This window comes from Lissotriton helveticus, chromosome 8, assembly GCF_964261635.1.
Source record: "Lissotriton helveticus chromosome 8, aLisHel1.1, whole genome shotgun sequence".
Classification (NCBI taxonomy): domain Eukaryota; kingdom Metazoa; phylum Chordata; class Amphibia; order Caudata; family Salamandridae; genus Lissotriton; species Lissotriton helveticus.
The window spans coordinates 910,424,007-910,450,935 of record NC_136069.1 but is presented as its reverse complement, the minus strand read 5'-3'; the positions used below and the strand labels follow the sequence as shown (position 1 = coordinate 910,450,935).

Here is a 26,929-nt window from a genome sequence, read left to right as displayed (position 1 = left end):
AATTCCACAAGGTTTGAAGTTGTGTGCTATGTAAACAGAGAGGTTAGGAATACACGTGCAAACTGAGAAGAGCACATTTTCTTCATATTAATGGTGACGTAACTGATTCATTAAAACTTTTCCGTAAATATGACTTACTCTGCGAAGTTCAGGAGTACGTTACAAGTAACTGCGTAAAGTATTAGCATTTACAGAAAATACTTTGTTAATTAATCGTAAAAGGGTGGTCCACACTTTCGTTGAATAGAATCTGCACTTTATTTCAATTGAATACAGAATGTCATTCATGGAAGAGGGTATGCACTTTCAATGAAAGTGAATCTGCACTTCCAATACGGAATAGCTGCTTAATCAGCAAGAATGATGCGTTACGACTCAGCGGGTTCCTGAACATTTTCATTAAAAAATATTTGTTGTTCTTCACCAACAATGGTTGTTTTTTGGACATTATGCCTAGTTGCTTTTTCAAATTCTGGTTTATCATGTTTTACATTACTCTGTCAAAGCTAGCCTCTACTTTCATTCTGGAATGGTCCTTTTGTTAGGTTGGTGAAAGCACAATTTTCTTTTCTAGCTCTGATACGATTCTAAAATGATTTTTGATAATGTCTTAAAAGCATCATCCAATTCAATTCCAATACTGTGAAATGTTTGAACTATCTTCCAAATTGAAGGAGAAAGGCAGATATTCGTTTTTACTAAAGATTTAAAATTGCAAGAAGGTATTTTAGAATTGTAAAACCAGACAGCAATATAATATCAAAAAAAGATGCACTAAATTGGCTCACAATCAATGACCAAAAAATAGAATCATAGCAAGAAACCAAATCCAGCCTCATCATAGATACAACCAGAATATCACCAAAACCGGTATCTGGAACATATGTGGAATCAACTGATAAACTGCTGCTATAGCAAGTATATTGTCATTTAACCAGCCTGTCATTTCCCTGAAACGTGCGCATGCAACACAGCTATCCTTCATGCAACTTTCAATCAAAACAAATACTGTGAAAACAGTCAATGTCACCTTCTTTGGAAGGATTCCTCTTGTGTTAACATCACGTCCTTAATGAGGATATGTTGAAAGTGGCCAGCCTACCTCCTATCCTTACTAGGCATTCCCCCGATCTCTAACCTTCTCTGCATCCTGTCATATGGGGTCCCTTCTCAGTGTACTTTAGAACTGAAGAAGCAGACGAGAGCTCTGTATTTTGAGCAACCACACTTGAATTTCTATGAGTAGAGCATGTACATGCCCTTATTGAAAACCAAGTATAAGTCTAAATTGTATCTGATGTCCTATGTATACACCAATCCCAGCTCAACGTCCATGTGTGCCCTGTAAAACACCTACAAAAGAGAGGGCAAACATACTGGTAATCACTAGATGTGTGAACTGGTGTTTAACTCGTGTCAACCAAAGAGACACATTTAAATGGACGTTACTACAAAAAAGCAAACAACTATTGATACAGTGAAATTTTTTGGTGGTGAAAACTATGATTTGAAAGATTGAAAGTCTGCCAGAAAGCTACATACTGGTGGTTGGACTATTGAGATGGAAACATTTGCTCAAACTCAGGGGTCAACTGGAACTCTTTAATATAATTTAGTAAGATCTTCTAAATCTACACGACTGTACTGTTTACATGTTAGAAACTCATATTTAACATATTTGTAATACCAGATAGTTTTCAATGCTATCTTACAATACATGGATCATAAATAGGGAGTATTTAGGGAAATACATGTTTTGCAGTGTAGTGGTGCTTAAAATAGGTTTGTATGTTATAGATTGTTCTAATTAGTTTACCCTCTGTACTTTTAATAGCTAATCAATATTGACTCTCCTTCCTTCCAATAGCTGATCAGTGTCGTTTTCATAATTGTATTTCATTATTCTTGTTACCTAAAATGCTAGAACATGAGATTGTTAATATTTCTAGTTTCCATGTACAGGTTTAAAAAACAATTGTGTGGGGAAAAAAATCACAAATTTGCCAGAAAATACAAGTTGTCATCGGGCTGTCTATCAACCATAAACAAGTCCTCCCTCATCATTAAATAAAAAGCCACATCATGTGTTAACTAGACTAAGCTAAAAAAATAAATGTCACATGTGCCTTCTTGATTATGTCTATGCATTTGGATAATGTCATACTCCATCCACTAAGATAAATTGTTACAAAATGCGCGAGTACACATTGTTATACTGACAGCTGCGTTTCTCCATTTATGAGGTCTCTGGGTCTGCATGTAAACGGTGTCTATTCCTCTCTTTACCATGTTTTCACCTTAGCTACCAATAAAGTATGTTAAAACCATCCATATGTTCCTTTGGCCACATATTTTCTTTAGTGGTCATCTTTGAATGCACTCCCAGTGGCCGTGTGTGGAAGCTTCAATTCGGTTGTGTTTTCTGACTCTTTAATCAACACTTTGTTCCCATTACCATTCCATAGATTTTCAGTACCAAAGAGGGTACGATGAACTCTGCTTGCATATCTGCTTTTGGACAGCACATCTGCAAAATCAATTTCAATCCAACACATGGTATATTTTCTACCTTGCATCTCATGTCTTGTGTATGCTGTTTGCATCATCAACTTTGTTCACTGGCCTTTGAGTCTCCTATTCTGCAACCACTTATTATATGTGTCAAATGACATATTCAGGTGTTCAGCTATACATACGTGAGCTCTGCCTTTGTGGTCACTATCTACCTTCAATCCACACTTTCCACTTTTTTCCAATCTTTGTTCCCATTTTGATTCTCCACAGCCCATAATCTCTTGTGCCATTTGTGGAAGTCATCACATCATCTGTTACTCGTCAGGCCCATCTTACTATCTTCTCTCTCAGTAAGTATTTGTCAATCCTACCTCTAGGGGATGATGGTCTTTTCTGTACACCAGCTCAACTTCTGACGCATTTCCATTACCTGTACTACCCATCATACTGCCCATTCCAGTTCCATGGTCGGACCATTTTCTAATCCCATTCAAAATCCACTGCCCACATACAGATACTCACAGAGGGAAAAAAAACAGCTATCCGCAACGGACATGGAAGCGTTTCTCTCAAGATACCTTTAGCCAACTATTAGAGTTAGGGGGTCCACCAGGAGGCGCAGACTGCGAAAGCGCCAATAGCAATCTTGAGAAGGGTATTCTAAACGCTCTAGATGCGTCAGCCCCGATGTGCCCATCAAAGACAAGAAGCCGAGATAGAAAGTCTGCCCCTTGGTGTACGTCCGAGCTGCAGATTGCCAAATCAGAGTGCAAAAGACTAGAGCGCAAATGGCGGGTAGATTTTTGCCCTCAAACTAAGACCACGTACAAGGAGGCACAGAGAAAATATAAAATTAAACTTCGTAGTACTAAGGCAGCACACTATAAAAACCGTATTGAGGAGGCAGAAAATTCCTCGAGAGAGTTGTTCAAAATTTTTAAAGAGATCTCAGTAGTAGCTAATACTAGTTCCCCAGATAACGATTCAGTTGAGGAATGTAACAGAATAGCCAAATATTTTGCTGGTAAGGTTCAAGATATCTACGCCACCTTCTCGGGCGGCATTGTATGTGGGCGAGACTTTGAGGAAAAAGTGGGGGCTAGTCGGGTAGAGAACTGTCTCAGAGTCTTTTCGGTACCCCCTCCAGAGACACTAACCACCATCTGTCAGGATATTAAATCAGGTTCCCCTCGAGACCCAGCACCTCCTCGGGTGCTGGGGGAAAGCATCTTGGTGCTGGAACCCTTTATTAGGCATGTGCTTCAGGTCTCTTTTGCCTCCGGAACTCTCCCGGATGACTGGAAGAAAGCGATAGTTCTTACCATCAAAAAGAAACCAAATGTTAGCCTTGAAGTGCTCGATAACTTAAGACCTATCTCCTTACTGCCGTATGTGGCCAAAGTGGCAGAGAAAGTGGCCAACATACAACTAATGGCCCACTTAGAGAATAACAACCTCCTGCACCCCTCTCAATCAGGCTTTCGACCGAGTTTCTCCACGGAGACGGCCCTATTGAGAGCAACAGAGACACTGCGGCAAGGAGCGGACTCCGGACACACCATGGCACTGATAATGCTTGACCTCAGTGCGGCGTTTGACACTGTAGCTCATTCCTTCCTGCTACAGTGTCTAAACAAAGTAGGGGTCGCGGAGTCCGCGCTAAGCTGGCTGAAAGCATTCCTTACTGACCGAAGTTTCCAGGTTCAAAGGGGCTCGTTTAAATCCTCTGCCATAGCACTAGAACAAGGGGTCCCCCAGGGCTCAGCTTTGAGCCCAAGTTTGTTTAATCTGTACGTGGCACCCTTGGCAGAAGTGGGGCAAGCGTATGGAGTGGAGTTAGTCTCCTACGCTGACGATACCCAACTGCTGATCTCCCTGTCCCAAGCCCCCGAAACTGCAGCATCCAACTTCAAGGCCTGTATGCATGCTTTAGCAGGTTGGATGAACTTGCACTGTCTAAAGCTCAATGGCTCCAAGACGGAGGTTATGGTGATTGGAGGAAGCAACTCAAGCTGGACAGTGGACTGGTGGCCAACATGTTTAGGCCCCGCGCACAATCCCTGTAAGGAGGCAAAGAACCTGGGAATATGGGTTGATCCCAAACTATCCTATGAGGGCCACGTCAACCGGCTAGTGGGTAAGTGTTTTGGGATATTGAAAACCCTTAATCACACATTGGATTTACTCCCGCTGGAGGCTCGACGCACCATGACACAAGCTCTGGTCACGTCCCGTATGAACTACGGTAATGTGCTGCTCCTAGGCACTACGGAAAAACAGCCTAGGGCGATTGCAAGTTCTTCAAAATACAGCCGCCCGTCTAGTGTTGAGACTTCCTAAAAGAGCAGCTTCTAAACCTGCTCTGGCAGCGCTACACTGGCTACCAGTCAGAAAGAGAGTGATGTACAAAGCGCTCCTAATATGCCACAGGATTGTATGGCATAAAGCACCATCCTATCTTCATGACTTGGTACACATTTATGAACCAGCTAGAGCAATACGCTCAGTAGGAGCGGGTCTCTTAAAAATCCCCCAAGTCAAAAGAGCTAAATTGGGTGGTCTCTCTTTCAGAATGTTGGCAGCCAGCAACTGGAATAGACTCCCGATCAGCTTAAGACTAGAAGGATCTGAAGTTAAGTTCAGAAAACTTCTTAAAATCCATCTGTATAATCTTTAACTTCACACCCTGAACAGAGGAGCTTCTACTACTGAGCGCTTTTCTTCTCTCCGTAGCGCGGGGACACGCCGAGAAGGCGTCACCTGGCGCTCTATAAATCTCTTTTATTATTATTATTATATTAAGTAGTACCAGGTTCTGCCCTTGTCTTTTGCTCCCAAGAACTCAACTTGGGATATTGATTTCTCCTTTCTGCACTTCCCTCGTGTCTTATATAGTTCTAGCTCCACAAACTGTCTTATTTCAATTTACTAACTTCTAGCTCACCAAAAGCATCCTTCTCCCTAAACATACCGCATCTTTCCCATCTCCATACTCTTGCCACTTCACTCCACTTTCACCACTTTGAATCATTACGGAACTCTGTTCCCCATCCAGATAGACCATGCTGTCTCTGCTCTTTCTTCATTCCCCCTAATGTTGCCCTAGATCTCTCCTCTACGTTGACATGCTGCAGGTGGTGCCCTAATCTTCTCACTTCACCTGCCCAACATGTGGTGCCTACTGCCTACCATAATATTTTTCCTTCTTATTGCACTCCTCCTCAGTGACGACACTGAAGCTGTCCCAACTCAGGGGCTATCCTTCTGTTCCTCTGCTACCTTTCTGTGTTTACTCCTCAGTCTCTGTTGTTCCATCTCTTTTGTGGCTCTCCCTAGGCTGTATGGGTCAGACTCCCTCAGGTCCTGTTCGTGGCTGCCAGGTAACTTGCAGTCCTCTGTCTCCTAGTGCACTGATTCAGGACTGCATGTGCTGTATCCCACTCTCCTCCCCTATTACAATTTCCCAATACGCTCCATTGTCTGTCAACCAGTGTTCTTTGGTATGTGATTTAAATGTTTTATTTTGGGGGTCCACTTCATTGTCCTCACCTCTTTGCCCTCCTTTATGTTTCCCACCTCTCTCACATCATGGAGGAGTTGCACGCAATATCTGCAAGCAGAACACCCAATGAGGCCTTCTCAATGCACAATGCTGTCCCAGCATGCCAAGGGTTAGTCTGACTCATAACTCGCCTCTGTAATATCTCTGCTCTGCACTGCGGCCTGAAGGTCAGACAATGCTTCTGTGGTCCGCACCTCTTCCACACACCTGTTCGTACTGCCTTTAAATTTGTCTGCAAATGAGAACTTATTCTTCTCCATCAATCCTGAATGTGGTGCTATCATCACAGGAGCTGGTAAGCCGGTTTGTGCATGCTTCCTAGTTTCATCTGCCCTATTTATCCCTTGTTTGGCAGGAGGTGTCCATCTCTTGTTCCGCGACACTTCTGCTCATCATTCTAGTAGCTTATGAGAGAACACACGAAGAATTTCTATTATCATATTATATTGTGTTTAACCCAACATAAGTATTTAAGTGCATGAGTGAGATATAGAAAAATACCACATTCCAAAAGTAGATGGGCTGGATTTAAGGCTAGCTATAGTACTTCTCCACATGCAATATCTGACAAGGACATGGCTACTGAAGTCCCCCAAAGCAGAGTATGCCTCACTATATATGATCTCTTCACACTGCCTGCAATCAATCAACTTAATGTATTTTCCAACAATCATAGTGTTTTCTAAAAAGATATTGATATGAAAATAGAGATTATGTGACATTGGGAAATGCTAACTTCAGAGCCACTGGCTAGAAAGAACATACTACGAATTAGAAATACGTCTTGTAAAACTCTTTTCTTGTGTGCCTGCTCTAAAGATGTATCACCATCATCTCAGAAGAAAGGTAGTCTTTCTGTCCAGTTTTAAAAACATTTGTGAAAGTATGGCCCACAGCAGAGGAGTTTTGTAGAGACATCGGCTGTTAGGAACACATTAGCCTCTCTACATTCGTTTAGGCCCAATAATAACTCAAGAATCTTCTTTATAGATACTTAACTAGGAACATGGTGGCTATAAATTGTAAGCAACTGTTATGTAGTATGTGGGCCAAGAAGACATCATGGACCTGAAATGTATATGTTGCAAGCTGAATGGGTGAGAAGTTATTATTCCCACCTACTTGGGAGGGTATAAAGGTACCTGCTGGGCATTTATGACAGTGAAAGTAAAAAATAAAAAAATAAAAATTGGGGGGGGGGGCGGGTATATATAATGTGAACTTGACCCAAAGGTATCGGAGCTCATGACAGACGCATTCATTTTGTTAGGCTCCGGAGGATTAAGTGATTTGCCCAGAATCACAGGATATTCAGCTTCCCTTGCCGAGACTAGGACCTGGTTCCCCTGCTTTGAGGCCGTCTGCTCTAGCTATCACGCAAAAGGATCACTGAGAAGACAAATGGCAATAAAACTGGTGTTGGATTGTGTGATTATTGCAGGTGCTCCAATCAAGTGCCAGCACTATGCTGTCAGATATCACACCAACACTTCGTTTTAGAGCAACATTAAAATGTATTAACTAGTAACATCGTTATATATAATTTACCGTGGAATCACTCCAGATATTCAATTACTGCACGTATTGCTGGAAAGAAATAGTGAGTTGAGTGAAAGATAATGCACAGAAAAGCAGTGAGATAATAAGCGGCTATATAGGTGTAGTACAGCAAGGCTGTTCTATGCACCCCTCTGGGGTCTCATCAACTAGAGGCACCATATTGTTCAGAGGCATATTAAATGAAACACTGTTTCCGGGGGAGGGGTGCAACTAAATATCACTTGGCCTAGAATAAGAGACATTATATCACGGTCTTGCAAAGATCAGGTAAACAGCAGCAGATGACACTTAAAGCCCGATTTAGTGTTCGGGGAAGGGTTACTCGAATACACAAACTTATATTACAATTGCATTATATCCGGTGGACCGGAGATCTGCCATGCTTGTGACACAGCAGTGTCTGCCAAACTCAAATTCAGGCTCGTAAAATATAAGGTTTCCTTCTGTAACTTCACATAAAAAAAAACATTATATTGTCACATAGGCCAAGTAAAAACACGCCTGCAATAATTTATGCAATGGGTTCTATGGCTTCCTGTTGTTTTCGGCTGTAAATAATGAGTAAGGATGCTGCATACCAAGTTGTTCTCTACTCTTGCTAACGGCAATCAGAATACCTAATATATACTCAAGCTAAAAAGTTCACCTATCTAATAGATATTCTTTTTAAGGTGAGAACGGGAACAGAAAACGGTGGATAACGAAGTGATACCAATGCAAACCATCAAGGAACTTTCACAAAGGTGGAACTTTGTGGTGTGCACACAAGTTTAGAAAGCACTTTCAACTGTGCAAACGGTGGTCAGTACATCGACATAATGCGGCCATAAGTGATTGTACAGATTGGGAGAAGGGAAAGAAGGCATCAATCCCCATATTTTATGTCGGCATCTCGGAAGAGGCTTCTTCATGTGAATATGTATAAACTGTGAAGAAAACAATAACAATGCAGGGAACATCTCCCATTCAGATAACTCTAAGCAGAGGGATCTTCCATGGAGAAACTCTGAATGAATGGCATGGCGTTAGGTTCTAGTTACAATTCAAAAAATCTATAAACATGGATAACTCCGCTGAATAGTTTAACTAAGTGGATTCCCAGGTTCCCAGGTTTAATGGAGTACTAAATGCGATAAATCGAATAAATAAAAGTAAGTAAAAATGGTGTGGGTGCTGATTGCAAGTTTTGCTTTCAGCCCCGCTTGATCTCAACTCTTACGTGTATGTTTTTAACACATGTAACTACGCTCCAGCAACTTGTAACTATGCTCTGAAACTGTGTAACTTGTAACTATGTAACTTGTAACTATGCTCTCAAACAATGCTCGTCCTCATGTAAAGCGCTCTGATACCTCCGGGTCAAGCCAGCGCTATATAAAACTATTCAAATAAATAAACTAGCCTAGAGCAGACCTTCTTTACAAAAGGCTGAGACTTCCAGCACCCTTGTTTTGTAACGCACAGGAACATCGTAAACCTGAGACAAGAGCCGCTTATTTTTTCTCACTTCCATCTACGATTGTATTTGTGAATGTGGCTTCAAGTGAAAGAGCCGTATGAAATGCATTTGTAATGCTGCTAATGTGCTGTAATGCGGTCTTGGGGCCAGATGTAGGTGGCCATTTACCGACCGGTAACGGGGTATTTGGGATGTAGGGGGGCAATTTTACCGATTCGGTAAATTTACCGAATCGGTAAATCTACCGAATCTGTAAAATACAGAATCAGTATTTTTACCGATTCTGTAACTTCGGGAAGTAGGTGGGACTCTTCTGAGTCCCAAAGGCCTTTCAGATTCGGTATTTTACCACCCAATCCAATTGGGTGGTAAAATACCGAATCCGGGTGTGCATGCGCATGTGTGCATGCACACCTATGCCATGTGACAGACAGACATGCCCTTAGGGCATGTCTGTGCGCCACATGGCACACATGCCTGTATTTGGGGTGCTGGAGGGTGTCAAAGTGACACCCCCTGCACCCTTGCTTGAATTCGGTAATGCCCATTGATTCCTATGGACTTCAATGCCCATAGGAATCAATGGGCATTACCGAATCGGTATTTACCGATTCGGTAAATACCGATTGTTACAGATTTGGTAATTCAATTACCGAATTTACCTACATCTCCCTCCTTCTATTTTACCGATTCATAAATACCGAATCGGTAAAATTCGGTATTTATGAGTCCGTAAAATAGAATTACCTACATCTGGCCCTTGGAGTCTTCATTGAGAGCAGTCTTATATTGCTAGCAGTCATTTGCGTTGTTTTTCTCAGTAGCTGCCTATGCAGGTAAGCACAGTGGAGCGGGGCAGGAGTGGAGCAAGGGTGGTGAGGGTGAAAGTGACAAATGATGGGATAGGGTATGTAAAATAAATGAATAAATAAAACCACTTACCTTGCGCTTTCCGCATCGCCGAGTCGGCGAGCGCAAGGCAAGTGGTTTATTTATTTTACATTCCCTATCCTGTTGTTTGTCACTTTCACCCCCCCCCCCACCCCAGCCCTGCCCACCGCAGTTACCTGCACAGGCCGTCACTGTTTTTTGTGTGTCAGTGTTTAATTTGCATTAATCGAGTTATGGTGAGATCTTCATTGTTCAGCAATAACATCAGACACAACACATCTTTCTGTTTCATCATTGGTACACTTTCCCATCACTTTCTCACACTATTGTTATTTGTATTTCTACCCTAAATGAATTTAGGTATATTTGTCATTATTGCTTGTGCCAGATCATAAAGTTTAATAAACATGCATTTTAATTGTGATACTTTTAAGGCCGTATTCACAAAGATGTTGCTGTGAATAGGGGTGACCTACTATTGTACTTCTTTCTACTTAGTGCTGAATTTTAGGAGTAAGCCAGGAGTGCAAATGGCCATATGCTGGAATTCAAGAGCAAGTCAGCAGTGCTTCAAGAGTAAGTTATGTATAACACTGAAGGGGCTAATCCATTATGCCTGGGAACCGGAGTTTCGGAGAAAAAAAAACGAAGGTTCCTTCAGTAGTAGTTAGCAGTCTATTGAATGCTTATCTATGCAATAAAGTTTACACCTGGGACACATACACATATGCAATTTATATTTTGATGATTGTATGTGTTTATGTGTCTATTGTCTGTACTCTTCAACATAGGTATCTTGATTACTAATGCCAATTAATTAGATTATTTTTCGGTCATGTGATGACCAATTCATTTACCCCGAATGTTCAATTGGCAACTTAGGACCTGTGTATAGGAAACCATTAAATTATGATCACTGTGCAATTTGGCCAAGTGGTGCAATGTTTATTGCATACAGTAATTACTACGTACAGTAAAGCTCTCACCCTTTGTTACATTTCGGCAGGTCAATTTTGCTAGAATTTAACAAGGGAAAAAAGCTGAATTTGGTGAATTAGGCAGAAAAATCACGTTATTCTCCAAAAACTTGGAATATGCAATAATTATTGCATCCAATAAATTCAGAACTCCTTGGTGTCAGATCTTTATGGGGTGCAATAATAATCCTGCCATAAATGTTCTTGATGGGACTCCTTTTTTATTTTTCAAGAGTTTGTCACAGGGAAATATTTGTGAATTGGACCCATAATGTATAAATGATATTCCCCCAGGTTCATCAAGAACACATTTTGCTATTCCTTAATAGCGAAAATACCGATTCGCTATTAAGGAATAGCAAAATGCTATGCATCAAGAAATCACTAAAAAAATAGCGATTTCTAATAATTTAAGTTTAATAAACATGCATTTTAATTGTGATACTTTTAAGGCCGTATTCACAAAGATGTTGCTGTGAATAGGGTGACCTACTATTGTACTTCTTTCTACTTAGTGCTGAATTTTAGGAGTAAGCCAGGAGTGCAATTGGCCATATGCTGGTATTCAAGAGCAAGTCAGCAGTGCTTCAAGAGTAAGTTATGTATAACACTGAAGGGGCTAATCCATTATGCCTGGGAACCGGAGTTTCGGAGAAAAAAAAACGAAGGTTCCTTCAGTAGTAGTTAGCGGTCTATTGAATGCTTATCTATGCAATAAAGTTTACACCTGGGACACATACACACATGCAATTTATATTTTGATGATTGTATGTGTTTATGTGGCCCATAGGAATGAATGGGAAGACAATCTCAACTTGCTAATCGCAATTAGTGATTCACAAATTGAGATTGCGATTTCAAGGGTGTAGGGGTGTCCAAAGGACACCCTGTTGCACCCCTGAAATTGATGTGTGCACATATATTGCGCATACACATGCCCTTAGGGCATGTGTGTGCGCCTCATGAAACTTTGAAAAATGCACTTTAGTGCATTTTTCAAAGTTTTTGCAAATTACCATGAAGTTGTACTTCATGGTAATTTGCGTGCCCTAATAGCGAATTCGCTATTTTTTTCACTTTCATGCATTGCATTTAAGGAATCTCAATTTGAGATTCCTTAAATGCAAAGAATCGCAATTTAGCGGGGAACATCCTTTTCAACGCAACTTTTACAACGAAGTACCTTTACGACGCAACCATTACAGCGCAACTTTTACAACGACTTGTGCTGGGGGGCGCTCTAGGATAGGGAATAGTTTTAATTTACTATCCAACACCTTCCCTACTATCCACGGGAACTGGAGTTGGAATAGTAAATTAAACTATTCACTATCCAGCGCCCCCCAACGCAAGTCGTTGTAACGACTTGCGTTGTAAAACTTGCGTCATAAAGGCATGCGTTGAAACGTCATACATCCCAATTTAGCGAATTCTTAATTAGCGATTTTTGCATTTGGGATGATGCATCCCAAATGCAAAAATACCGGTCGCAAAGGGGCAGATTCTGAGAATCTGCCCCTTTGCGAGCGGATTTAAGCTTGATGAATCTAGCTGATTGTCTAGTAAATGTTACACTCCCCCTGGTGTCAACAGATTTTAAAGTTTGGTCCTGTCCCACAGAGACGAGTCTGTAGGCATATTTTTTTTTTGTTAACTTTATTTTATTGAGTTTCAGACAAGGAGAAAAACATCGTACAAGTGGCACAAAGTGCTGCAAATATGTAGGCATATTTTTAAAAAAACTTTGAGGATCTTAGTTCAATATATATGGACAAAAAACGTTGTGGAGTAAAGTCACTTATTAAATGGTTGACTTCTACCCTATCATATAAGATGTGCTGATCAGACCTTGCTCCCTTGTGTTTTCACATTTGCAAATCCAGGGCCTGGAAAATTTGTCAGCATTTTTAGGGGGTCCACCAGCAGAGTTTAGTGAACATTCACAAACTTGTTTGTTTGTGGGTTATTACCAGCATTTTGGAGGTACTTTTCCACAATTACAACATTCACAGAATTATTCCTGCCTCGGTCAGGAGGAGGCAATGCTTTGTAACAGTGGGATTTCTAAGAAAACATCCCACCCCACAAAAACATTTATGGGGGTGTAAAGGAAACAGTTGGTCCAAAGGGAAACAGTCACCAGGGAGAAAAAAGAGGGAAACGTTCTCTTTTGGATCTACTTTCTTCATGCAGGCTGTAAGTATTTCAGTACTTTTGTCTATCAACAAGTTCTGGAATTATTTTTTTCATCTCAGAATAATTGTATTAAATGTCGTAAGACAATACAACAGAAAACATTGTCTGGCATAGTGGGGTTAGATAATAGGGTCAGGGTGTACATATGAGGAATAGCAATAGTGGTGTAGGCAAGATCATTAGTGATAATAATACGGTATACAATGTAGAAAACCCTAAGGAATATGGCTAGTATCTAAAAGGAAAGAGAAAAACATAAACTTAAAGACAGAAAAGAGAAGGATAGAAAGAAGAGAACGGGGATGGGCATCCAGTGGGGGAGCAAAAAGGGGGCTGAGGGGGTAAAAGAAGTAGGAGATGAGGGAGAAGTTAGGGGGCTAGGGTGAGGGAGTGAGGGGTGGAGGGAAGGGATAGAGGAAAAGGAGGTAAAGGGTGAGGATGGTATCGCATGGAGAGCATGTTATTGGAAAGGTTGTGTGATGTTAAGGAGTACATACAACTGAGCTGATATGGAAGATGGGAAGACTTTGTGGTGTCATTAAGACAGAGGCGTATGAGTCCAATCTTGTCCAGATAGTTTGTCTCTTCTCTGAGGCTAGCCTCATAAAAGTGAGTACGTTTCTAAAAGAACCTCAAGAAATTCACAAGTGTGTTCTATATGTTGAATTAACTCTAGAAAAATAAATCCCAAACTTTCTTTCTTGAAATGTTCATAATCACTTTGTGCCATTCTATTTCTCACTTGCACATCCACAATACTCAAAAGATGCGCTCTCATGAAAGATTGACCCCAGGGGAATAGGGCGAAATTGTTCATTTTCTGAAGCACTCATCTTCAATCCCATCTTTCCAATGCCTTTAGAGTTTTCCCAGTACTTTGCCTTATAAAAACACACATATTTTAAGCGAAAATAGAACCCATTTAAAATGGTATACTATTGTACTATTTTGCAGAATGAAGAACTGAAACATTTTCGAATTGAAGATTAAAAAAAGCTTTTGTGCAAATGATGTGTTTAATCAAGTAAGCGTGATCTATATTTCGGATGCTGCATAATTTCATGAGAATAAGCAGAGAATACGAATGAAATACCAGATAATGGGTCTTTACGTTTTATTAGTTTGTTTTAGCAGATTGTAAATATGTATGTTGTGGTTTACAATATGTCCCTTAGACAATCTAAAGTTGAGTCAAATCATATATTTCTCTGGGTTATGAAGCACGGAGTCTATTACAAGTGTAGCTACGGCTAATACAGCAGACACAATTTTACCGGGGCCCAGGGGTCTGAGAGGCTCTCTACATCCCAGTTACACTTGTCATTTACTCCTCAATGGGGCAATGGGGGCATTGCACTAGCATGCATTAGGACCCTTGCTATTATGCCACTGGCTTCTACCACACTGGCAAAAACTCTGATCTCAAGTTTAGCGAAGAGGGCACTTTGTCATAATGGCGAAAGAGTATCCTCTCTGCCAAACTCACGGTCCGTCTGCTCATTTTAAAGATGGACAGACCGACAGTATGTCAATGACAAGGCCTACTCCAACCCCATCGCTGATATACTCTTCCAATGGCCCAATGGAGTACAGGCCATTAGATGTAAGCCTTTCTTTTTGCTGTCAATCACCGCAAGGTAAAACCTGGCAGTGAGGGGTGGTAAAAATAAAAAAGAATTACCCCCACAGCATGGGACAAAACTCCCATGGTGTAGAGGTAATTAGTTTCAATTTTTCAAACACAATCTCCAGGTAAGGGAGTGGGTTTTAACCCCTTGCCTGCGGGGCTGATTCCCCCGCTGTGCTGGGGGGGCGCGTACAGCACCCCTGTGCGCGTGACGAGCTGAGCTCGTCATGAGCCATGGTGGTCGTGTGCTCATGACGAGCTGAGCTCGTCACGGCCACACCCGTTTCTGTAGAACGCTCACACAGCAGGGGAATTAGCCCCGCATGTGAGCGTTCTAACGGTCATGACGAGCTCAGCTCGTCATGAGCAAACGGGAACCGTGGCTCATGACGAGCTGAGCTCGCCATGAGCATGGGAGGTGTTAAAAAAAGTTTACATTTGTAAATGTTTGATGGTCAGCTGCCATGTTTGACAGCGCCATCTATCAAACCTCTGCAACAGTGACAGGACCAGCCATAATGCCGGTTCCTACCAACCTTCACAGATGTCCACAAGGCTGGTGGAGATCTCTACATATAATGGCTGGATGTCTGTCATTGCAGCATAGTCCTTTACTCTAAATATTACTCCATCCTACAATGTCTAAATCAGGCCCAATTGCAGCATGTACCTGCTGGCATAATTTAAACATGTGACAAAGATTTCAATTTAAAATATGTAAAGCCATTACTACAAATCACTTACTTTTTGTTGAGCATGGGATTCCAATGAAGTAATATTCTAATTTTTGAGAACTAAAAACACCCAATAAGCCCTGATGAACGTGTACAGCAGACAACACAAAAGACGTTCCATTAGACAATAAGTCAGCGTTTATAAGGAAAGATTTGAAAGCACAATACAAAAATAACTAAGAAATAGATGGTTTCAAAATATATTTTTTTCAGTTGTGAAGTGTTTTTAACAAGCTGTTCTTTATGAGCCAGGTGAGCTGGAAATTGCAGACCTTAATGGCAGTAAGTTCTTCAGATGTTTCCTTTCAAAAAGACAACAGCTCTGGTATACGTATTAATGAAGCTACATCAGGGACAGCTGAATTAAAAATGATACATAGGGACTCGATTGCATAAAATCTACTATGACACGCTACCCACACCTAATAACGTGTTCTGTAAAAATAGTGGGCCAATCACATTCATGCCCTGAGCATGAATGTTTCATGACTTTTCACTCTCAGAAACCGACTTCACTTTTCGCTTTTATGCTGAATTGCTATATGTGTATTGTTTATTGCACACACAATGTGCAAGTCGCCGCCTACACAGATTATCCACACCACAGGAAGAAAACAATGGGTGAACCAAGGCGTAGCCTTTTATTGGACATAATAGAATCAGGGTGAAAAATGTGTCCTTCTTTCGCATTCGTGAAATCATGGTAATACGGGAAGTAATTCAGCAGGCCACTCAAAGAGAAAAAACAAACATCAAATACCACAAGGCCCCAATCATGACACATCTGCACCATTTGGTGAAAGAAACATTCAGTGGCAGACTTACATCACCACGTCCTCTCTGTTGAAGCAGATTCTGATTATCAAAAAGGAGAACAGTGAGGTTTGGCAATCAGAAACAGTTTAAGTTTATTTAAGCAATAAATGCTACCAGTAGCTGCCACATCTCTTATAGTTGCGTGCTGGAATTCAATTTTCATTAGGTTCATGGCATGCTTTATACTGTACAGTAGGTGCAATAAAGTTAAGGTTGCCTTCCCTTGGGACAGAAATACTTGTACAGTGGGTCATGAATTGCTTGTTTACAGCTTGATCCCACTCTGATAGAAAGGACCATAAATTCAACTGGAGGTTACATTCTGACTAGGTTCAGGTGGCTGGGTCAGTCCAGTAAAGAGTCCAATTCTTGGGTTTCTCAAATTTTTCTGCTGTCACAAGGCAAGGAGATCACTTGCCATCTCATTTTCTCCCCCGCTGCCAGAATCGGCAATGGGCCCAAGATAGTCTGAATGAAGAGCTCATGCCTCCTTGGAAGACAAGTGAACCCCATCCTTATGAAACAACTCCACCCTGGATAGCTGAACAAACTGTGCCATATCATGCCCATAGAGGAACCAGACAGAATTATTTGCACCAAGTGATTAAGCTTTTTAGAACTTATTCATGATGGGCATATCCCGGGGCCTGAATTAGCACGATATAACCTCAGACCACAAGATTCCAGCATTCAGTATTTTATTTCTTACTTTGGAAAGGGCCAAGAATAAAGTCTCCTTTATGCCCGCCTCCCCAATGGAACCATATTGCTGCCCCCGGCATGGATAGTGAAGATATCATGGGTGGGCAAACCTTTATCGAGTGCCATTTAGAGGTGACCAAAAAGGTTCTCCAATCGGAGCCCCCTAATACCAACCTAATGATGCTTGACTCCTGCTACCAGTTGGGTCCTCTCGAGCCCAGATCCGCGAAACTTGTTGCCAACTCTATGGATAAAAGAGTGACCACACCAACAAATAGCCATGAGCCTTTGCTTGGAGGCTGCTGAAAAAGACAAGAACTGTTAACGGTACTATGAGATCTGTCAATAAGACATATGCCAGTACCCCAAGACCAAATGTGGCTTGACATAATGCACGAAGTAGGAAGACCTCCATCTACCTACACCTTTGATGACCTTTAAGGATGGGCCCAATGCTGCTGCAGTAGTGGCTACATTGACATCAAAGTAGTGAGAGCTAAGTTTGTTGTCTCTTCACCCTGCAGGGCCAAAGGGCATTAACATATCCTTTTGAATTGGAAATGTGTGAGTAGGGCACCACCTGCATGTACCAGCAGCTTGGTGTATCCACTGCAAGGGCGACATTGAAGGAAATCCGGCAACAAGGCCACTGGGCAATAAGCAGTGCCCGGAGCTGCACAGAGGTGCACCCAAGTCCATTTCCAAAGTGGGTCTGTCTTCGATCGCTTTGCTCTTACCCATAAGGAGCCCCCTGACGATATTATGTCAAACACATCAATCCCCGTATAGTGCCCCTCTTTGGAGGTCACCGCCAACTCAGAGATCCTGAATGCTCCAAAAAAAGCTAAGGTGTAATCCAGATTAAATAACTGAACTTCGTACTGGGATGAACAGACCTGGGGTAGGATGTCAATAATAAGCGTCAACCGAGCTACATCAATAGGTCTCCTGCTATCCTGTGCCACAGGGACCAGGCGCTCCCATCCCTTGATGGTGCTCTGTACTCTAATGTCCTTGGTCGGATCCCCAATACCCCACAGGTCGGTGAAGAAAGCAATTGCTGGCATCTGCCATCTTACTAATGGAAGGGATTTTTCCCCGAGCCCTCTGTCTAGCCAAGAATTGCAATGCCCCCTCTGGGCAAAAGCATTCGGAAATGTCATGTGGTGAGCTAAAAGACACATCATAAGGTCGCCATGCAGCCTCATATGAAAGTTTTGTGTTGTGGGCCTAGGATCAAGCAATTACTCTGGGACAACGGTGCACCAAGCTTCCACAATTCCACAATTCCTTGGGGAAGTCCGTCATCACCTCATCTGCCTGTGGCCACCACCCTCTTAATTCTGCCAACTTAAAATGGGATAGGGTGTCAGCTTCTATGTTTTCTTAGCGCTGGGATACCTCCGGGTGACTACGCGCTTTATAAAAATAAATAATAATAATAATAATAATAATAATAATAAACATGCTTGGCATAGAAATATACATTTGATGTGAGGCCACTGCAGATGAAGGCCTTGAGCAGCCTCAAACTATAGGGCATCTAGCGCTCTGATTGTTAATCGCCTCCACCGCTGACATGCTGTCGGACCAGAAGATGATTCTTCTATTCGCTAGGAAAACACCCCAAATCACCAAAGCCGCAATTGGGAACAGCTCCAAGATTGTGACGTTCCGGGTGAGACCAGATGACACCCACTCGGCAGGTTAATGCTGCATACACCACGTGGTGCCAAACACCGCCCGAAACCTACGCTCCCAGCAGCATCTATGTGGAGAGCCAGCTTTTTGTTGGACTGCACAGGTTGGCGCCACAAGACCGTCCTATTAAAATTTGACAGGAAGTCCTTCCATATGATATGTACAGATCCTCCCTGACCTCAGGAGACAGTCTAGTATAGTGGTGTTTGAGCCAGAGACCGGACATGTTCCTGGCAATATCCTTGAAGAGCATGTTCCCCATGAGAATCACTTCAAGTGCAAAGTTTAGCTGATGGACTAATACCTGCAGTTGATGAAGCCTGACTTTTTGAACCAAGAGATATGATTCAATAGATTCCCTGAAGGCAGACATTTTGCTCTGGAGAAGCCTACACACCCCTCCCACTGAGTATATTTCTATACCAAGGAAAGAAATACAGGTAGTTGGGCCCTCCGTCTTGTCCTCAGCCAACGGTACCCCCAATACTTCCACCAGTTTGTGAAATCCCAGCAGGGCCTTCCCGCATGCTGGCGAGATCAGGAGCCCCATGAACAAAAAGTAATCTAGGTTATGCACCCTGTCATCAGAGGCCACCAAGTCCCTGACTGCCCACTCCAGGAACCTACTAAAGGGCTCAATCAAGGAGCATGCTATGGCACACCCCATGGGCATGCACAAGTCCACGTAAAATTTCTCTTCAAAAGTGAAACCCAGAAGGCGTGTGTCATTGGGATGTACCAGCATGAGGTGAAAAGTTACCTCTATCAGATGTGGCCATCAATGCCCCCGCCCTAGCTTCTGCAGCTTGGAGATCACCTCATCAAAGGCAGTGTAATGCACTACACATAAATCCTGTTCCAGACCATTGTTGACAGACAACCTGGGGGAAAAGGACAAGTTGTGAATCAGCCGGGACTTGCCTGGCTCTTTCTTTGAGACCAGCCCTAATGACAAGCAGACCAGAGCTGCACATGGAGGGGAATCAAAAGGACTGGCCATCCTCCCCGCCAGCACTTCCTTCTGTAACTTCTCCGTAGCAATCTCAGGTTGGCACATCACAGACATTTGATCATTGGCCGGCGCTGGGGTTGGAGCGTCATTAGAAGAGATGGAAAAACCATCCCTAAAACCATAGTACAGAAGGTGAGCATTGTGGTTATTTTTGTATTTCCCGAGAAGGAGAGATAACACATGCAGGTGGATAGGTGACGAGAGCTCGGTTGGTATCGGGGTAGAGTCAATGAACTTTGGCTTTGGGCTGCTCCTTTGGTTTTCCAAGTTTTTTAAAATGCCTCATCTTGGGATGCCCTTGTGCTCCGCCGGATGAGATTCTGCAAAGCACCTCTATGCTTGAACTTGCATGCTGCTCTACTGTGGCATTCTTTCTTGATGTACTGCCAGCAGGCAGACTTTTTGTCCCCAAACATCTTTTTTGGCCCGCAAGGACTGAGAATATTTTGACAAGGAAGGAAACATGTTGAATTGGGAGTGCCAAATGTTAATCTTCCTTAAATCCCATGCTATCTCGGCCTAATCGCCTTCAGCTGCCTAAATTTGATGCTGTATTGTAATCAGGCTGAGCCCTGGAACTAGGACACGGCGTTGTGTATTAAAGACATATAACCAAACAACTGGGGAGCCAAAGCAGGGAACTTTTACATTAGGATAGCTGATTAAATGGAAAAACCTGTTACCCAGTTCTTCAGGGACAACTCAACCCAAACCTTCTTTAGATTCTGCTCACCCGCTTTTGTCTTCCCCAGAAGCACAGCTGCATTTATTAAGTCTAAAACATCACAGAATTGACCTTTGTGGTTCTTTTCCCAAGTTTCTGCTGGCAGATGCCATGCTTTTGCCAAAAAAGGGGACAGAGAGTTTGAAGTTGAACCGAAAAGCATGGAATTGGCAGATAGTGCTGGCTGCCCTGTCCGCCAACCGTGGTGTGACCAGTGATCCGCTGGATGCGCCTTAACTTGGTTGGCTGCACCACTGTGTTCACCTCCCCCTGGAGTTACCATACTAGATGTAGATGCTGGCCCAGTCCCTACTACCAGTGCAGTTCAGAGTATAGGAGGGGAAGTGGCAGCAACAGCAGTTACAGTTGGAGGCTGCGGGGACAGGGCCACTGCTGCTGCCTGCACAAGTGTAGGGGCTGACCTGGCCAGAGAGACACCATCACCCTGTAATGCTGGGAAAATAACCATGTTACTCTGGCCCACAGCCCCCACAAGAGCAATATAATAGTGTTCAATGTAACTCTGCCCTCCCGCGTGGGACAAAGGCGATTGCCCCACTGACTCACCCTCCACTGTGGATGCAACCTGTGCCTGGGTACTGGTCTTTCTCCTTGGCGTAGGAAGGGCGTCCTTGTAGCATGCTGGTACTTTTCTCTGCCGCTTAGGGAGAGGCGCTGCTGGCTGCTGAGCCATGCCCCGGCCTTCAGACTCCATCTTGAGGGCCTGATCAATGCCATGAGCTTTCGCTGCTTTCCAGATCTCCCTGAAGGAGCGAAGTTCTTCCAGCATAGCAGGTCTATTCATGTTCAGGCTTGCAGATTTCGGGGATCATACTAAGTGGAAGAAAGAAAAGGCAGGTAAGGCGTGACATACCAAGACCTAAAAATCTTTAAACGACCAGCCTAACCCACTGGCTTGAGGTACCATATGTGTGTGACTGTGCACACTCAAATGACTCCCGCCCCCACCTGCCCGGTAGAATAAGATAGATCATATGTTACTTATAGGGCAAAGGGGCACCAGAATATGTACTAGGGACCTCTTGATCTGCAGACAAGTGCTTTACCAGTGAGCTATACACCCTGTGTGCCCACAAGAATATTGCACCGCTGTTGCACTAGGCTGCTTAAGAAACAAATCGTGGGCATGGCAAGTTAGCTGGGAACTAGAGCACTTCACCTTAGCACCCGATTACCATATTCCAGGTCCGATTCCTATATTGCTCTAGAGGCCAAGGTAGTCCTGCATTGGAACAGGACGCAGCAGCATTTCACATCCCGCTCCAACCACTGATGCCACCAGCGCCATGCCTGATGGAGCCGGGGCCTTGCAGTCAGCAGTGACAGTGAGCAAAAGAGAGATGTCGGAGCTGCACTGGGCAAGACATACCAACTCACGGGCGAGATCACGGCTAGGCCAGCACCTTTTCTATGCCTGCGAACAACATACAGCAGGAAGGGCAAGCATCAAATGGAGACAGTAAAGCTAGAGAATGCAGGCATTTATACCGCTACCTCCTGCATGCACAGCACACCTGATGCATTGTAGCAAGTTCCCCTACCAGAAATTGTTTCTCCCCCATCACTGCCAAGATTTCAGATTGCTATGTGTGATATTTTCATAATTTCAGTGTAATTATTAGTGACATTTCAAAGACTATGAGTGACACTTTCGCGCAAGCAAAATCAAGCAATGAAGACGAGTGAAACATATATATATATATATGTATGTATATATATATATATATATATTCACTGAAAAAACCATAGGTTATAGACCATATATAGTTAGGAATTAGCATTTACAAAACCTTGAAAATTCACTGAAAAAACCATAGGTTATAGACCATATATAGTTAGGAATTAGCATTTACAAAACCTTGAAAATTCACTGAAAAAACCATAGGTTAGAGACCATATATAGTTAGCTGGACATTTTATTGACATAAAACCAATGAAATTCCATATATAGTTAGTTGCACTAACTATATATCGCGCACCCGCAATCCACTGCTGATGATGTCACATATTACATCATTCATGACATGGTCAGTGACATCACTGATGACATCACTGATGACATCTCAAATGACATCACTGATGACATCACTGATAACAACATCCAGTGATTTTTTGTTTCTGTAAAGTTTAAATATGTCTTACATATTGAAGAATGAGTGGATGTGTAAGTGTCTGGACGAAGGATTTAGTAGGTGCATGACTGACTGTATGAGTGAGTGATTAAATGTGTCTCACTGAGTGCATGGGTTAGTGACTAAACTGTCTTAATTTGTGCATCATTATGTCTGTTGTTCTGTAAACTGCTGCATGTGTTGATCAGTAGCTATATGAGTAACTATATGGGTTATTGATTGATTGCCCAAGTATTTGTATGGGAGACTGAGTGTGTGTGTGGCTAGCTGGGAGGTGTGTGACTCTGGGCAGATCAATGTGTACTTGTATCAATGATTGTATAAGAAGGTAAGTATGTGTTAGTATATGTTTGAAAATGTAAGGTGCTCTATGTTTAACTGTATAGACAAGAAAATGGAAGTGTCATTGATTCTTTACAGGACTGACTAGGTGTGTGAGTAACTCCATGGATGAGTGGCAGACTGTGAGTGTCTGTATAGGTGTATGAGTGCATATGATAGTGTTGTAAAGATGAGTGATTGTATGTATGAATGATTGTATGGGTGAATGAGTGAAGGTGTGTGTAGACGTAGCAATCAGTGAGTGCGTACGTAGTAACTAGTATTGGTGTGTCAATGGTTTCAAAAATTATACTCTGTATTTAACACTGGGTGAAACAGAGGTTATATTAAAATGTGAGGAGATGCATTGTATTGTCACATGAATGATATCATCAGTGATGTGGTCATTGATGTCAAATGAGATGTCATCAGTGATGTCATCAGTGATGTCATTTGAGATGTCATCAGTGATGTCATCAGTGATGTCACTGACCATGTCATGAATGATGTAATATGTGACATCATCAGCAGTGGATTGCGGGTGCGCGATATATAGTTAGTGCAACTAACTATATATGGAATTTCATTGGTTTTATGTCAATAAAATGTCCAGCTAACTATATATGGTCTCTAACCTATGGTTTTTTCAGTGAATTTTCAAGGTTTTGTAAATGCTAATTCCTAACTATATATGGTCTATAACCTATGGTTTTTTCAGTGAATTTTCAAGGTTTTGTAAATGCTAATTCCTAACTATATATGGTCTATAACCTATGGTTTTTTCAGTGAATTTCAATGGTTTTTTAATAGCAAATATCATAAGCTGTCGAATGTCAAGTACGTGGTAAGTAAAAACATTTTCGTGTTTATGCACACTGATCTGCTTTGAATGCTGCCCCCCACCCCTCATTTCTATTAGGAGTACTCTCTCTTTGCAGATAGTGAAGGGTAGTTAACGCAGGCCTTTGCCCCCGTTGTAATCCGTCGTGCCTGCTTCTCTCTCCATTTGATTGATTGTTCTCTTTGGTTCATTCTCTATTTACAAACAAGCACAGAGTCGCAATACTCTGTTTAGTCTTTGCAGATAGCGAAAAATCGTGTAAAAAAACAAAAGGAATCGAGCAAAATCAGTAGGCCACTAATGGGATCTCTTTTTGACCTCGCTAAAATAGAAACATTAGGAACAACCTGTTGAAAATAGCAATGTGTATGTACATAAGCGGCGTTCATTTGTGTTCACAGTACCCCTTGTTGATTGTTTGAATCGAGCATTGAATTGTTCGAAGTTGGTTCTCTTAAGGATCTTCTCTGCCTGCAAACAAGGAAGAATAGGAATATTCTCTCTCCCTTTGCAGATAGTGAAGGGTAGGTAACACAAGCCTTTAACACGTCGTACCTATTTCATTCCTCATTGATTGATTGATTGTCCGAACATTGACTGTTTGGGAATTAGTTCTTTTTGGAGGTATTCCCTGTTTGCAAATAAACGTAGGAAAATCTTTGCAAGTAGTGAAAGGGTAGGTAATGCGGACCTTTCTCCCCCGTTGTAATCTGTCATGCCTATCTACTCCCCACTGATTGATGCACCTGTTTCACCCGGACCATTTACTAGAGATATCTGGCCCAACAAGAGAGCACCCCTAGTGAAAAGGACATATGCAATAATAACGAAGTGATCACTGTATCCTGTTAACAGAAACTTTAGCATGAAACAACCTGGAAAGAAAAGAATAGGAAAACGAAAATCAGTAGGCCACTGATGAACTTTTTATTAAATAACAAACAAAGAAATGATAACAATACGTAATGATAAAACCTATTATTGTCCTAGAAACAAGAAACGTTAGAAGTAAGCCCGTAATAAGAAACCTGAAAACATCGCCCCTCACTGCCCCAAAACGTGTCTGTCCCACCGCCTGCCACGGCCAAATAACGGCAAACTGGGAAAGATAGAAGTCAGCAGACATCCGCCCCATTCTAGAAACTTCCAAAGGGCAACAGGTTTTCGGCTACGCCCAGCCGGAAGCAACACATATAAGGCGGGTCCTGCTGCCACGCCTCGGAGATCATCACGTAGGGTGTAGCCGGAGGAGAGGCCGAGGCCGAGGCCAGCGGGACCCGGCCAGGGGGATTGACAACGCTGGAGAGTTGCAGGGGGGGGAATGTCCGTGTCCTCGACCCTCCCCTCTCTCTCCCAGTCTGGCCGCGGTGGCCCTTGACAGTTTCAGGTAATCCCGCCACATTCTCTACCAGTCCGGCCACCAACGGCCGGGGCCGATGGGATCCGGCTGCAGCCGATAAACCAAGGAACCCGTTCATGGGGCCAGAGCAAGGGGCGTCCGGCCGACATCCACCGGAAGCCCGGCCCGAAGACGGACGGGACACTTCTTCTTTCTTGAATAATGGCTTTGACAACACTGGGGGGGATGTCTTGCACATGCCTCCGACCCCCCCCCCCCTCGTCCTCATCGCCTGGTCCGGCCATAACAAATCTCAAGCGAGACGCCGTGGGGTGCACTGGGAGGGAGAGACGGTGCGAACAGGCCTCTCCCGCCTCCCCAGTGGAGGCTTCCCACCTGCACCCTCAGCGCTCCAGGTGCCCGGAAAAGGGTTCTTCCACTGTGGCGATGCTGCAACGTCTCGCCCGGCAGGGTGGAGCCCGTCCGCTCATTTGACCCCGCGATCGCCAGTAGCTACCGAACTCTCAAAATGGCGATCGACGTGGCAAGAGCGGGCCCAGCATAAAGAAATGGCCCGGTCACTGGTTGACTCCACCACAGTAGTCCTCCACGACCTTGAAGATTCTAGAGGAGCCGCGGGAGTCTCCGACCCCCGCAGACACCCCCGATGGGGAATGACTGCCATGATCGCCCGTGGAGTGACGAAACTGTATCCGCGGGACGCCGGCGCTCCCATGCTGGCGCCAGCCTCACTTTGAATTACTAGAATCCTGCAAACCTCAGTTCCGGTGAAAGCACACTGTGACCCGGTAGGAAAAATTGTTGCACCCCCTCCCCTTTTTGACTGATAGTTCAAACCACCGATCCTTTCCTTTGCCCGTTTACCAGAACTTTGGACTGCCTCCCCCTCTTTTACATTTTCTAGAGAAAACAAAACATTAACCACTACATTAGCATAGCAGTTGACACCAGAACTGTTTTCAAATTGAAAACCAACAACATCTTCAACAGAATCATTTTTGTTTCTGCTGTGACCCTGCTACAGCACAGGCATTGTCCCCAGCAGTAATTCTGCAATGCCGGTAAGAATACCTGTGGTGCCTACTGGACCCCACGCCGTTATTTGCTGGGCGGCAACTTACTAGACATCACCTTTGTGCCATCTAGATTTCAGCGCGTTCTGCTGCCTTGGAACTATTCGCACAACAGACTGCTACTGACGACCCACCCCCAGGCAACATCTTCTGAATTTTCATAATTTGAAAGAACAAGTAACATGTCCTCATCAGGAATTTCCTCATGAAAAGTCTGCAATGATGATTCTTGTAACTCTATGGTCTCCAAACATCCGATAAATTCGCCATCAAGAGATTGATCAAAAAAATCATTCAAGTCATCTCCTCCTTGTGAGAAAATTTCATTATTGGTGCTGTCAATTTCAATAAATGTATTGGATAATTCAAAAGAAATTGCCACGGTCTCTTCGTTGTTTAAATGTTTTTACTGTTTTTGTTTTGTTGTATATATTTATAAGTTATTAAAGTTTTATAATCCTACTACTTTGTTGGAGTGCTATATATTTTTAATGTGACACATAAATGTAAAAACTTTGATGTACAAAGAGTCATCCCTGGAATCTTCCGCTTCAGGCTCGGTCCCCTCCCCAATCACAATACAGGATGGTTTTCAGATAGTAGGAACACGTGTGGTGTGACGGATCTCATCGGGTGTGGGCCTTGATCTACTATAACTCCTTTGAAGAGGGGTGATTCTTTACAGCTGGGGCCATAAACTACATCT

The 26,929-nt window shown here is 43.0% G+C and overlaps 1 protein-coding gene across 2 annotated transcripts in view; it reads left to right on the top strand.

Annotated features, from left to right (window-relative positions):
• The window catches only part of COL8A1 (collagen type VIII alpha 1 chain), a 260,001-nt gene that overhangs the window by 139,075 nt on the left and 93,997 nt on the right, over positions 1-26,929 (top strand). The gene's annotated exons all lie outside the window — the stretch shown is intronic.